This window comes from Rhinoraja longicauda, chromosome 14, assembly GCF_053455715.1.
Source record: "Rhinoraja longicauda isolate Sanriku21f chromosome 14, sRhiLon1.1, whole genome shotgun sequence".
NCBI lineage: Eukaryota > Metazoa > Chordata > Chondrichthyes > Rajiformes > Arhynchobatidae > Rhinoraja > Rhinoraja longicauda.
Genome location: NC_135966.1, coordinates 46,416,696 through 46,429,534, shown reverse-complemented (window position 1 = coordinate 46,429,534; position 12,839 = coordinate 46,416,696).

The following is a 12,839-nucleotide window of genomic DNA, read 5'->3' as shown; positions in this document are numbered from 1 at the left end:
TCATAATATGCTCAGTTCCAAGAATAAGATGTGAAAGCCTGAAATCATCCAAATAAAACAAAGCTACTTGTTGGTTTGTGCAGAAAGTACATTGCACGTTACATTGCACAGTGCTCTCGTGGCTGCAATACAGAATAACAATCGGCAGTCTGTGCAAAAACTCCACACAGCAGCAGTTAATGTGCACTTTGATATTATTGAAAACAAAGAAGAGATGGAGGAAAGAAGGATTTATGTGTAGAAGTTCGAGAACTTAGGCCAATAGCTTGAATGTGTAGGAAAGAACTGCAGATGATGGTTTACACCGAGTAACTCAGCGGGACAGGCAGCAACTCTGGATGGAAGGAATGGGTGACGCTTTGGGTCAAGACCCTTCTTCAGACTGAAGAAGGGCCTCGACCTGAAACATCACCCTTTCCTTCTATCCAGAGATGCTAACTGTCCTGCTGAGTTACTCCAGCAGTTTGTGTCTATCTCCAATAGCATGAATGCCTGGCTGGTGTAGTGGAAGTATGCAGTGTGCTCCAGGGATCAGTAATGGAGTATCATATCATATCATATCATATCATATATATACAGCCGGAAACAGGCCTTTTCGGCCCACCAAGTCCGTGCCGCCCAGCGATCCCCGCACATTAACACTATCCTACACCCACTAGGGACAATTTTTACATTTACCCAGCCAATTAACCTACATACCTGTACGTCTTTGGAGTGTGGGAGGAAACCGAAGATCTCAGAGAAAACCCACGCAGGTCACGGGGAGAACGTACAAACTCCTTACAGTGCAGCACCCGTAGTCAGGATCGAACCTGAGTCTCCGGCGCTCATCGAGGCGAGGGTGTGGTGGATACAGATATTAAAATCAATACAATGCAACATTATGAAGACAAGGCCAGGTCATGACTGAAGTGATCTACAGAAACAGAAGGAATTGGAAGTTATTACTCAATTACTCTGGTGATAGTTGTCATTGGGAGCATTTCAGTTTCCACTCAATAAAAAAATGAATGGAGGAAACTCATGAAGATAATGTATAAACTCCACACAGCCAGCTCTTGACGCTGGGATTGAAACCAGGTTTCTGGAGTTGTGATGTGCTGCCCCATTTTGATACCAGAAAAATGTGTGAAGTTAGAACTTACTGCTGTAAAGTTTCCACTTCTAACCTCTGGCATGTTCTACTCCATAGAAGTCCCAGGGAATATGGCTTTGCAGGGTCCCTGGTTAAATCACCACAGTATTTTGACGTGTTAATGATGAATGCAGGAAACTGAAACTCTTTAGCTTGTATTGGGAGAAATCTCAAGGTACCCAGTTTCCTTCGAAAAACAATGTTTGAGTTAGTGCAAGTTTACTTTCCCTTTCTTAGAAAGACCTCTAATACCGGAGAATGCAGGTTGACAGGTGAAGTGTATAGGCTGTTAAATAATGTAATAGCTCCAAGTCTGCTGAAGTTGAATGAGGTGTTCATCCTAACCAAAGACGTACAGGTATGTAGGTTAATTGGCTGGGTAAATGTAAAAATTGTCCCTAGTGGGTGTAAGATAGTGTTAATGTACGGGGATCACTGGGCGGCACGGACTTGGAGGGCCGAAAAGGCCTGTTTCCGGCTGTATATATATGATGATGATGATGATAACCTGGAGTCAACCTCCCAAAGCTGAAATAATAAAACGAGAAGACTTCACTCAGTGTTGGAGGAGAAATGTCGTCGGTCTCTTCGAGATTTGGTCACCGGCAACATTTCTGCACCATATTTGAAAGTGACATTTAAGAAATGTTATGGCTATGAGCTTCATACAATTTATGAGAAGTAAATAGGCCTTGCATAGTGGGATGCATTAGAGTCATAGGGTCATAGAATCATACAGCACGGAAAAAGGTCCTTCGGCCCATCTCATTCATGTTGACCAAGATGACCATGACTCCAGCTAAGCAAGCCCTATTGGCTTGCATGTGGCCCTTATCCCCACATTTGGCCCATCTCCCCCTAAACCTTTCCCATCCTCGTGTCCCACGTACCTGTCCTAGTGTCTTTCAAATGTAGTTATTGTACTTTTTTCACAAAATGCTGGAGTAACTCAGCAGGTCAGGCAGCATCTCAGGAGAGAAGACCCGAAACGTCACCCATTCCTTCTCTCCTGAGATGCTGCCTGACCTGCTGAGTTACTCCAGCATTTTGTGAAATAAATACCTTCGATTTGTACCAGCATCTGCAGTTATTTTCTTACACTAGTTATTGTACCTAAATCCTTCTAACTTTATGCATATCCCCAGGAAGATGACAGGAGCCTGGTTCCAGCCATCCTACTAAAAGCCAAGGAAATGTTTGCAACAGGATGATGCTCACTATTTTGGCCGTAAACCGCAAAAATAGACTTTGTATTTTATAGTCACGAAAAAGATAATTCAGCAGGAGAAATTCATTGAGTGATCTCCCCGATTAATCTCCCTCTTCTCCTTCCTCCAACGTATTCTTTCCCTGCAGAGGTTTTGCTTTTTCAATGGAGATCCAATTTATTTTTGAAGGTTACTGTTGAATCTTCCTGAACCATCTTCTTGGGCAGTGAAGTTCTGGATAGTTCAAATCTCCTGGCTAACATTCTGGAATCTGGTATGGAACTGGACTGAATATTGAAAACATTGTCAGTAGGGGAGTTTGGATTTTAGGTAAGGAACTAGTAATTTATAATTAAATGGTATAACTTGTGTTTTGGCAAAAGAAGGGTTTCTTCAAGCTTCCTGCTGAAGATGGATGAATTTTGTACACTGTCCTGAGAAATTTTGAGGAATTCCAGCAGTGATTTCTGCTATGGATAGTTACATTTCTGCAGTTACTATGACAATTCACACATGTGCGCCATGTTATTTAATTTTAATCATACCACATTGATCGTTTACTTTTGACTTGGATGGCATGGTGGTGTCGCGGTAGAGTTTAGTTTAGTTTAGTTTAGAGATACAGAGCGGAAACAGGCCCTTCGGCCCACCGAGTCCGCACCGACCAGCAATCCCTGCACATTAACACTAGGGACAATTTACACATACACCAAGCCAATTTACCTACATACCTGTACCCTTTGGAGTGTGGGAGGAAACCAAAGATCTCGGAGAAACCCCACGCAGGTCGCGGGGAGATCGTACAAACTCCGTACATACAGCATCCCTAGACGGGATCGAACCCGGGTCTCTGGCACTGCAAGCGCTGTAAGGCAGCAACTCTACCACTGAGTGGCCACCCAAGAGCAACTGCCTAACAGCGCCAGTGACCTGGGTTCGATCCTGACTCTGGGTGCTGTCAGTATGGATTTTAAACGTTCTCCCCATGACCTGCGTGGGTTTTCTTCAAGATCTTCAGTTTCCTCCCCCACTCCAAAGACGTACAGGTTTGTCAGTTAATTGCCTTGGCGTCAATGTAAAATTCTCCTTAGTGTGTGTAGGGTAGCGTTAATGTGCAGGGATCGTTGGTCGGTGCGGACCCGGTGGGCCGAAGGGCCTGTTTCCGTACTATATCCCTAAACTAAACTAAACTGAACTTATATTGCTGGATGTTGATGTTTTTGGCATGTAAAGCGAGGCCTCGTGAAGTTACCATGGCTCATTGAGCTTGGGCGATGATGTAAGCCATCGTTCCACTGCCTTCAGGGATTGTTGCACTGTGCAGAACCTATGGGGCAGTGGAGCAGACCCTTGCTAATGCTGTTCACAGCTCATTTGTACCTCTACCTCTCCCTGACCCCGACCAAGGAAGAACTATAACAGGCAAAGTCTTCTCTAAAAAATTGTAATATTATTCTTGCATTAAACGATCAATACAGAAGGTTTGTTTTATTGTTCATTCATTATCCAGAATCCATGCATTACTGGCAAGACTAGCATTTACTGCCTATCCCCACTTACCTGAATAGGCCATTTAAGAGTCAACAATGTTGATGGGTTGTTAAGTCGGGAGAACAAATTACCCGCCCCCTTTATGGCATTTATGAATCTGGAAGAAGTAGAAACAAGGAACTACTGAGGCTCAAGTCTGAAGAAGGGTACGGTCCCAAAATATCATCTGTCCAGGTTCTCCAGAGATGCTGCCGGACCTGCTGAGTTACCCCAGCATTTTTGTGAGTCTGTTGAGTTTTACTCCTCTGGTGGTTTTTTGGTGACCATAATGGCTATTATTTCTTAAATGCTGGATTTCTCCCCAATGCCTGTTGTAGCAGGATTTGGGCACAGGCTCCTGGAGCATTAGTCTCTACATTAATATCCGATTACCACACTGTACTCCTAACCAAACGGCTCCATTAGAGCAGAATTTCAGGTAGAATACAATGTGCAGCCGTCACGATACTGTGTGTTTAGTTCATTCAGCCAAGATGGTGGTAGCAGCGGTAGAGTTACAATAGACAATAGAGAATAGACAATAGGTGCAGGAGGAGGCTATTCGGCCCTTCGAGCCAGCACCGCCATTCAATGTGATCATGGCTGATCATTCTCAATCAGTACCCCGTTCCTGCCTTCTCCCCATACCCCCTGACTCCGCTATCCTTAAGAGCTCTATCCAGCTCTCTCTTGAATGCATTCAGAGAATTGGCCTCCACTGCCTTCTGAGGCAGAGAATTCCATAGATTCACAACTCTCTACTGCCTCACAGCGCCACAGACCCAGGTTCAATCTTGAATACGGGTGCTTTGCTGTACGGAGTTTGTATGTTCTCTCCATGACCTATGTGGGTTTTCTCCAGGTGCTCCGGTTTCCTCCCGCACTGCAAAGACGTACAGGTTTGTAGGTTAAGTTGGTGTGGTATAAATGTAAAATTGACCCTAGGATGTGTCGATTAGGGTTAATGTGCAGAGGCGTGGTCTCGGCCGAAGAGCCTGTTTCTGTGCTGAGTCTCTAACAAAACAAAAGAAGTGTTCTCTATGCTAGAATTTGCATCGGGCTCTTTCTTTCTCCTGAATTTGGCAATCCATACAAGGGTACAGTTTAGGGTATCATGGCTAACCCTACCCACTCTGGTCCAACCACCAGGTGCCCATTCCTCATGGGTCCAGCTCCATGGGGAGATGGAGTGGAAGATGTAAAAGGCGTTGCTAGGTGGACAAGTGGAAGATGGAAGTAATGGGGTGACGGAATCTACATCAAGCAGTGAGCAGTTGGCAGCCACAGTTACCAGGTGGCTATTGTAATGCAGCTACAAACCCTGCCTGTGTTTGTTTCTCCTTTGCTCTGGAAACTAAAACCCAATGGTTATGCAATGAACAAATTCTTGGCTGAAAACCACACAAGCAGGAATCCATCGAGGGGCCCATCTTTGCTTCCAAAATGTAGGATGAATAAAGCTGGTAATCGCAGGTAAAATTAGAGGGTAATTTTTCACCCTCCAAAATCATCAATAAACTCCAACACATCCAGAACTCCGCTGCCCGTCTACTCACCCACTCCCCAACCCGTGACCATATCATCCCTGTCCTTTACAAGCTCCACTGACTGGCTCCCCATCCCCCAGAGAATCCAGTACAAAATCCTCCTCATGACCTACAAAGCCCTCCATAACCTGGCCCCATCCTACCTGACTGACCTCCTCCACAGACACACTCCTACCCGCACCCTCCGCTCTGCTGCTGCTAACCTCCTGTCCCCCCCCCCCCCCATCCGGACCAAACTCAGATCCTGGGGGGACAGGGCTTTCTCCATCGCTGCTCCCACCCTCTGGAACTCACTACCCCAAACCATCAGAGACTCGTCCTCACTCACCACATTTAAAACATCACTGAAGTCTCACTTGTTCAACACCGCCTGCAATCATTGACCGCCGCTCCACCTTATTCATCCTTTTCTGTTAGTTTATTTATTTATCTTTATGTTAGATCTAATATGTAAAGCGTCTTTGGGTTTCTAGAAAAGCGCTATATAAATGTAATGCATTATTATTATTATTATTATTATTATTACTATGGTACATTATCTGGTGTCAAGCACCATAGATGATGACAATGTTATATAAGTCAAAAATAGGCTTCCTCGTGCTGTTGATGGAGGGAAGGTTGCCATTCCTTTCCTGTGGAGATAGGCACAAAATGCTGGAGTAACTTAGCGGGACAGACAACATCTCGGGAGAGTAGGAATGGGTGACTGAATCTCAGTCTGAAGAAGGGGCTCGACCCGAAACGTCACCCATTCCTTCTCTCCAGAGCTGCTGCCTGACCTGCTGAGTTACTCCAGCATTTTGTGTCTATTTTCTTTGCTTTCTCTCCCATTCTGTGGTGACTTAGTTTAGTTTGTGTTTAGAGATACAGCTCGGAAACAGGCCCTTTAATGTAAACCGGTATCTGCAGCAACTTCCTACACATTCCTTTTACTACTGACCTTCAGATAGATGTGCCTTTTTTTTTTCTTTTTTTTTTTTAGAGATACAGCGCGGAAACAGGCCCTTCAGCCCACCGGTTCCGTGCCGACCAGTGATCCCCGCACTGTCCTACACCCACTAGGGACAATTTTTACATTTACCAATCCATTTAACCAACCAACCTGTACGTCTTTAGAGTCTCTCCGTTCTTTATCCCACCCACCTCCTGCCCCTCCCTCTTTAACCCCTCTTCTTGAGGACAGGAGAGAAAGGTCAGTTTGGGAATGGGACGGGAAGTTAAAGTGTTGAGCAACCGGGCGATCACGTAGGCCGCAACCCCGCCTTTTAGGTTTAACTCTAACCTTAAAGTATTAGAAGTTGAAAAACATTTCCTGGTGCCTGGTCCTTCACTGACATGGCTGGCACTTCGCAAGCTATTGAGGTGCTTCAGCAAGGGATTCGGTTGCATTAAGACCACCGCCTTGAAGATCAATGAAGGTCGGCCAGCATCTACTCTAACTGGGCAAGTTTCTCCTTCGCAGAAAAGTATCTCAACCCAGGGACAATTTTCCTTGAAGTGCGAGCATAGTAAAGTGTTCCACTCCACATGACTTGCGACCTTCATTGCTGAATAAACATCCGGACTCATGAAGCAGTTGAAAAGAATACAAACAATGATCTGGAAGAATTGATTGCATATATAGTTGTTCTGCGAATAGTTTATACTAACTGAATGGTTCATATATTTACATCGAGTATATCGAGCAATGTTTGAATGAATTGAGACTGCATGATGTTGCGCCACATGGATCAGAAACTGCATGAAAATAGTTCCAACAGGGTCAGGTTTTGACTACCCAGGGCTTATAAATACATGAACATGAACATAGGAAGTGGAAGAAGGAGTGGCCATTTGGCCCTTCATAGAGAATAGGTGCAGGAGTAGGCCATTCGGCCCTTCGAGCCAGCACCGACATTCAATGTGATCATGGCTATTATTCACAAAATGCTGGAGTAACTCAGCAGGTCAGGCAGCATCTCAGGAGAGAAGGAATGGGTGACGTTTCGGGTCGAGACCCTTCTTCAGACTGATGTCAGGCGGGCAGGACAAAGGAAGGATATAGGTGGAGACAGGAAGATAGAGGGAGATCTGGGAAGGGGAGGGGAAGAGAGGGACAGAGGAACTATCTGAATTTTTTACAGGAAGATAGAGGGAGATCTGGGAAGGCGGAGGGTTTTTACAGGAAGATAGAGGGAGATCTGGGAAGGGGGAGGATAATGTGATCATGGCTGATCATTCACAATCAGTACACCATTCCTGCCTTCTCCCCTTATCCCCTGACTCTGCTATCTTTAAGAGCTCTCTCAAGCTCTCTCTCATGCCTACTCTATCAATAAGATGATCCTTTGCCTCAGCAACACTTTCCTCTTTATATGTTGGAATACAAAAGAGTTTGTTAGAGATGCATTAACCATCAAGTGATTTTAAAATATTCTTTTGGGGAGAACCATTGGCGGGAAGTGGTTATCACTTTTGACTTTGTTTAACTGAACATCCGAACTCACACTTCACAAGTTATAGGAGTAGAATTTGGTCATTCGGCCCATCGAGTCCACTCCACCATTCAATCATGGCTGACCTCTGCCTCCTAATCCCATTTTCCTGACTTCTCCCCATAACCTTTGACACCCGTTCTAATCAAGAATTTGTCCCTCTCTGATAGACTTCTTTGGAATGTGGGGGGAACCAGAGCACCCAGTGGGAAACCCACCAGGTCATAAGGAGAGCATGCAAACTCGGCACAAATAACACTTGGAGGTGAGGATTGGACCTAGGTCGCTGGACATTTGAGGCAGAGGCTCTTCCAGCAGTAGCCCCCACCCCACCCCAACCTCCACCACCCCCCCCCCCATTTATGTAGCTGTCAAACTAAGTGGACGGGAGTGTGCAGTAGGATGGCTGGACAAACCAATCTAGGCTAAAGTTAGTATCCTGCCAGAACCCAAACATCAACATGCATAAAATATTATAATCCTAGGACCCCACAGGACATCATGGCAACCATTCCAGATTATACCTGCAGCCTAAGATGCCATCTCAAGATATCTGACTTATTATCCTGACAATATGTTATTCAATACAGTGGCACGGTGGTGTAGCGGTAGAGTTGCTGCCGTACAGCGCTTGCAGCGCCGTAGACCCGGGTTCGATCCCGACTGCGGAGAACGTACGGAGTTTGTACGTTCTCCCTGTGATCGCGTGGGCTTTCTCCGAGAACTTTGGTTTCCTCCCACATTCCAAAGCCATACAGGTTTGTAGGTTAATTGGCTTGGTGTATGTGTAAATTGCCCCCAGTATGTGTAGGATAGTGTTAATGTGCGGGGATCACTGGTCAGCACGGACTTGTTGGGCAGAAGGGCCTGTTTCCGTGCTGTATCTCTAAACTAAACTAAACTAAGTAGGTTAGTCAGCAAATTGTATATTTTGCAATATGTGATTGGATTGAGTAAAATGAAATCAATGACCAATGTGGCTGCTAGAATTCTGTGATTGATTGGCTGGCATTAGGGGGAGCATTGATTCTTCAGATCAATTGCTGGGAAGTATCCTGACAACAGAAATTGAGTAAAAATAACGAAAACTCTGTGGGGCTTAAAACAATGAGGGTCTTATTCCACAGAACCATTTAGAATACACAGGTGGATTAACGAAAAGATTGTGAGAGGCTGACGAGAGTGGAGGTAGGAGACATGGTCGGGATCATGGGTTGGTCAATTAGGAGTCAAATATCAAGAGGGTTATTGTCATACTAGACCAAGTGGACCCGTTGGGCCCAAATCTCTCCTGCACTGGTGCAGCATCCTCTCCTCCCCCCTCCCCTCCCCCTCCCCTCCCTCCCCTCCCCCCCCCCCCACTCCATCCCCCTCAACCCCCCTTATCCTCCCCTCCCTCCCACCCTCCCAATCCCTCCCTCCCTCCCACCCTCCATCCACACCCCTCCCTTCCTAGGAGATATTAAAATGTAAATAACTTTAAAAATATAACACCGATTTCAACGAAACCTCTTCCATTAGCACCAAAGGGATGACGGTGAGTAAGGTGGGCCTAAGATTGTCACCCTATCGTGTACCGTTTGGCTGTAATTCAGGAACAAACAAACAAACAAATGAGTTTTAGTATATAGATGTACCAAAATAGAACAATGTAATTCTAACATGCAGCAGGAGAACAACAAGTTTATAAACACAGCATTGTACTCAATAGATAAAATAATTAGCAAACAAAAAATAATAAAAATACAATATTGTGCATAAACAAGGCAAAGCCCAGAGTCACTTGTGTAACACTGAAACATATAAAATTCTTAAGGGGTTGGACAGGCTAGATGCGGGAAGATTGTTCCCGATGTTGGGGAAGTCCAGAACCAGGGGTCACAGCTTAAGGATAAGGGGGAAGTCTTTTAGGACCGAGATGAGAAAACATTTCTTCACACAGAGAGTGGTGAGTTTGTGGAATTCTCTGCCACAGAAGGTAGTTAAGGCCAGTTCATTGGCTATATTTAAGAGGGAGTTAGATGTGGCCCTTATGGCTAAAGGGATCAGGGGGTATGGAGAGAAGGCAGGCACAGGATACTGAGCTGGATGATCAGCCATGATCATATTGAATGGTGGTGCAGGCTCGAAGGGCCGAATGGCCTACTCCTGCACCTATTTTCTGTGTTTCTATGTTTCTAACCCAGGAAGTTCATAGTTGGAGTTCGTAGTGTCTAATAGCCAGATGGTTGTGGGGAATAGGATGTTCCTCAACCTGGACGTTCCAGTTTTCAGACTCCTAGACCTTCCTCCTGATAGCAGGAGTGAAATGAGAGCATGGCCAGATTGGTGTGGGTTCTTGATGATGTTGGGTGTCTTTTTGAGCCGCACCTCTTATAGATCCCCTCGATGGTGGGGAGGTCGGAATGCATGATGGACTGTGTTCACCACTAAACTAATGTAAACTTTTTGCAATCTTCGTACCCAGGGCATTTGAGTTGCTAAACCAGGCCGTGATGCAACCCGTCAGTATGTTCTCCACCGTACACTTGTAGAAGTTCAAGAGAGTATTCACTGACATACCAAATCAAAACTGGAATACACAGAATTTACTTCATACAATAAATACATTTTTGATCAAGCAAGAACATAGAAGTAGTGGAGCATTAACCATTGGAGCAGGCCAGGAGGTCTATTCATAAATGCTGGGTCCAGAAAACGTATTGAAACATTTTTTAGTGCGTGAGTAAATGAGGTTTGTCAGCCCATTACCTCCATGCAGAGCAAGTTACAAACCATGTGTTTGGCTATCATTCATGCATCAACACAAACCTCATCTGTGGCATATGCACATGATTAGCAGTTGCTGGAAAATATAGGTGGGCAGGACTGTGATGGTTGGCAGCACACCCCAAAAAAAACTCATACCTTAGGCTGCAGCATAATCAAGGACGAGTCGCACCCTGGCCACTCCCTCTTCTCCCCTCTCTCATCGGGCAAAAGGCATAGAAGTGTGAAAACCCACACCTCCAGATTCAGGGACAGTTTCTTCCCAGCTGTTATCAGGCAACTGAATCATCCCACCACAACCAGAGAGCAGTGCTGAGCTACTATCTACCTCATTGGTGACCCTCGGACTATCCTTGTTTGGACTTTGCTAGGTTTACCTTGCACTGAACGTTATTCCCTTATTATGTATCTGTAAATGGCTCGCTTGTAATCACGTATTATCTTCCCGCTGACTGGATAGCACGCAGCCAAAGCTTTTCACTGTACCTCGGTACACGTGACAATAAACTAAACTGAACTAAACTGAAGCCACGTTTCAGGCAGAGGAGCACCTTTTTCTCTAGCAACTAATGTTGTGAAATTTCTAGTGGATTCCTTTCCTGAGGGATTCAATGGCATCTGATGAGGAAACTTGTATGGGCCAAGTTGCCTTTTGTTAAACAATAGACAATAGACAAGAGGTGCTGGAGGAGGCCATTCGGCCCTTCGAGCCAGCACCGCCATTCAATGTGATCATGGCTGATCATTCTCAATCAGTACCCCGTTCCTGCCTTCTCCCCATACCCCCTGACTCCGCTATCCTTAAGAGCTCTATCTAGCTCTCTCTTGAATGTATTCAGAGAATTGGCCTCTACTGCCTTCTGAGGCAGAGAATTCCACAGATTCACAACTCTCTGACTGAAAAAGTTTTTCCTCATCTCAGTTTTAAATGGCCTACCCCTTATTCTTAACTGTGGCCCCTTGTTCTGGACTCCCCTAACATTGGGAACATGTTTCCTGCCTCTAACGTGTCCAGCCCCTTAATAATCTTATACGTTTCGATAAGATCCCCTCTCATCCTTCAAAATTCCAGTGTATACAAGCCTAGTCGCTCCAGTCTTTCAACATATGACAGTCCCGCCATTCCGGGAATTAACAATAAAGTATATTTTTCTGTTATAAAAATTAACCACATCTTATGCTCAGAGTAGATGGATGCTGTGACATTGGTACTTGACGGCCAGAATATGCCTTATACAATATATCCATAGCTTTACCCTTTATTTTCCAGGCTCAGCTTGTGGACGCTGTAAATGTGAAATAAAACCAAAAGAATCCTGGAAATGCTCAACAGATCAGGTAGCATCGGTGGAATGAGAAACAGAACTAATATCTCAGATGCAGAACACTTCTGAACTGACGAGCAGAAAACTTGGGAAGAGCGAAGTGTCTAAATTCAACAGCATACTGATAGATTCTAAAAAAAACAATATTCATATCTGTAATTTTAGTTTAGTTTAGTTTAGAGATACAGCGTGGAAACAGGCCCTTCAGCCCACCGAGTACGTACCGACCAGCGATCCTTGCACATTAATTCTATCCTACACACGCTGGGGACAATTTACATTTATACCAAGCAAATTAACCTGCAACCCCGTACGTTTTTGGAGTGTGGGAGGAAACCGAAGATCACGGAGAAAACCCACGCAGGTCACGGGGAGAACGTACAAACTCCGTACAGACGGCGCCCATAGTCGGGATCGAATCCGGGTCTCTGGCGCTGCAGGGCACAGGTCTACCGCTGTGCCACCGTGCGGAATGTTAATTAATTTTTGATAATAATGGCTGATAGAATTTAAATTACAAGTTGCACAATGGCTTGGTAAAGTAGAAATAAATAATTTGCATTTTTTATGGCACATATCATTCTGTCCCAAACATTTTGACAGTAAAAGAAGTGTGGCCACTACAGCCAATGGATGGAGATGCCACTTCCAGCTGGTGCACAATAAAGTCTCTCAAACAATGTCAGACATGACCAGATCAGTGGTTTGAGTGTTAGAGTAGATGATGGCCAGAAGATCGAGAAAACACCTTTTCATTAATACCAATGGATATCATCATCTGATCATCTCATAAAACAGATGGGATTTGATTCACATCTCAAGTATGTTTCAATTCTACTGACAGTACATCT